Source organism: Camelina sativa, chromosome 15 (genome assembly GCF_000633955.1).
Source record: "Camelina sativa cultivar DH55 chromosome 15, Cs, whole genome shotgun sequence".
Classification (NCBI taxonomy): domain Eukaryota; kingdom Viridiplantae; phylum Streptophyta; class Magnoliopsida; order Brassicales; family Brassicaceae; genus Camelina; species Camelina sativa.
Genome location: NC_025699.1, coordinates 16,002,807 through 16,005,608, shown reverse-complemented (window position 1 = coordinate 16,005,608; position 2,802 = coordinate 16,002,807). Strand labels below are relative to the sequence as shown.

The 2,802-nt window shown below is 35.2% G+C and overlaps 1 long non-coding RNA gene across 2 annotated transcripts; it reads left to right on the top strand.

Annotated features, from left to right (window-relative positions):
- On the top strand, positions 296-1,910 carry LOC104746916. 2 transcript variants are annotated; one of them, XR_761024.2, is made up of 3 exons: positions 298-713; positions 902-1,117; positions 1,581-1,910. It is a non-coding gene; the product is annotated as an uncharacterized LOC104746916 (long non-coding RNA). The 2 variants fall into 2 exon arrangements; XR_002035515.1 differs by lacking the exon at positions 1,581-1,910 and having other exon boundaries at positions 296-713; positions 902-1,328.

Here is a 2,802-nt window from a genome sequence, read left to right as displayed (position 1 = left end):
ATAGTTAATGATCTTAACTGTCGTATTTTAATAGAAATTTATTTTAGATGATTTGTAGGAAAACTTTCATTCAAAAGTAAAACAAAATTACTTACTAATAAAAAAAAGTCATTGAAGATCTTCAGGCTATCCACATCAGCAAATTCTAAAACAGCTTAGGAGATGCCTCATCAGCTTATCAGCTTCTAATATCTAGTATTACTTTCCTTTCTTTTTCTAAATTAAACGACAGAAAAAAATAAAATAAAAGACACACAGCCGTAACCTTAAAAAAAGGTTTCTTAGAACCCAATAAATGGGCCATTTTGGCAACATTATTATAGCCCAATTAATAAAATTAGAGCCATCGAGCCCACCAAACTAAAACATTCAGAAAAAAAGAAAAGAAAAAACTTCTTCATCGCCATCTCTTTCACCACCTTGATCGACTCATCTTCCACATACCTGAAATCCTAAATCGATTCAACTTACTCAAAAAAAAACTACAGTTATCAAAACTCAGAGCTTCCCCACTCCGTCTTCTTGAAAGTCAGATTTAATGGCCATTATCTCCAAACTCATCAACAGTTTCAAAAGTCGAATCGCTATACCTTCCATCCATTTCCGCTCAAGTTTAACCCATAAATCTACTACTCTCCCTTCCCTTTCCTCACCATAATCTTAATATTTGACAGCGACGTGGGTTTTCGTCTCTTGGTCGGCCACAGAACAAGGTCCGCTCTGTTCTACTCCTCTTAGCGATTTATTTGTTCTTATAAGTTAATTTCGATACTACTAGAATAAAGAGAGAGTCTTTTGATATCTTCGACTATTATTTGGGTTTGGATATTGGTATCTAATTCTTCATTAGAATTCTTTATTATTTTACAAATATATTCTTAACCTAAAGCTACATTCGTAGATAGACATCACGCACATGGTTTGGGGAAATGGTTTTGCGACTCCACCAAGATCAAAGACGATAAAAATAAAAGCGGTTGCCAAGTTGTATTCACTCGAGACAAAAGTCTATAGTAAGCGTAGTAGGTCGATCCATGCCCACCGGTTCAACTCCGATGAACAAGAGATCTCTCTCAAGTATTCTAGATCAGCTGTTTAGTTCAGAATTCAGATTAAGGTTCGGTTAGTCTTTCATATATCCTTCCTCTGAAATTTTATAGAACCAAGTATAGGTGTACGAAGACATAGTTTCATATATATTTAGAACATGCGTTCCACCTTGCAAACAACCATGTAGGGTGTTTATATTATAATCCTTGCGTTTTCTATATTCCTAAATGTTTTGGATAATATGTATATACGATTATGAATATACATAGCTTTATATGTTTCGTTCATCCTCTCTTAAAGCCATCAGTCAAATATAAGGAGAGATGGGGACCTAACTCAGTCACAGAGTTCCACTTGATCAATAGGCTTGGTTACAGTCTTCAATTATTTGGTCTCTTTGAGATCTTTCCTGTGATAATATAGTGAATTTTAATATCTATATCAATTCACATTTTCTTTTTTTAGTTAGTCTGAACTTTCTAACCACAAAGTTATGATTTTTCTTGCTTTGTGCCCACTTTTTCTGCAAGCATTTATGCCGTTCTTACTCTCATGATTCATTGGAAGATATAGAAGGATCAGAGCCACAACTACTCATAGTTACTAACTGGAATCTCCTCCAAAAATTGACCTCGGATTAGTTAATAGCAATACAAGAGTTTGAGATGAGAATTGAGTGCCAAGTTGAAGATGAATACTACCAGGTTATTGCTAAGCATTGGTTGCAATGGCATGGACTCTTTAGCTTATAGTCAATTTGATTTATGCTAGCTTGTCATTCTGATTTAAGTTTTTCTTTACAACAATATAATATTTTATTGCATATGTTTTGTATTGTGTTTTAACTTTTAACCCATTGATGCCAAAAGCTTATTTGAATATATATATAATTTCATTGTCGAAGATTTCCTTGAGTCTTTCGAGGATATTATAGTTTACATGACATGTTTGTGGAAAAAAGGAAGTCGTTTTTAAACAATGAAACACAAAATTGACGAAACTAAGAGGGTTCTTAATTTGTTTCTTAAATGAGGAGGTATGTCATGAGAAAGCAGAAAATCACGAATGAGCAAGTAAGCAAATAAACTAATTGAAATTGGTTGAGAAAAGAAAAAGGGGAAAAATCATGAAAGCAAAGCAATATGCATATCAGCATACGTGGCCAGTTGATAACGATTAATCAAAACATGTCCAACGGTACAAAAACAGAGAGAACAGAGGAAACAGAGTTGATTATTATTAAGAGTAAACGAAAGATGAGACAACGTTCTCAAAGAAACGCGGAATCACTTCTCACCTGCAGAGTCTCAGAAAGAGATTCTCCGGCAACGATGAGGAAAACAAGTACCAAAAGGTTCTATAAAAGTTAACAACTCTGAAAATGCATAAAAATGAAAATAAGCTAACACTACTTCTTATAATGCCACCTTACTAACAGTATTAACCGTTACTTGACGTTGACAGCCTGCAACCTTTGCCACCTACACACTGCCAGCTTGATTATTCCTTCCTCACGTGCTTGTTACTCTCTTATCCACAACAATAACCCCACGTGCGTTTAATGGCCTCTTTTGCTATATCAAAGCCCCCTTGTTTGGAAAACCTTGTCCACAAGGTTCAAAGGCTGGAAACTTACGCTGTAAGTCAAACAAAAACTCCCAAGTAGCTTCGTCTTCTGTTTCGTTTGTCCACTGAACCAAGACCTTTGGAACCGCACGCCCTTGCCTCTTAACCATTTGACGAGCCAAGATC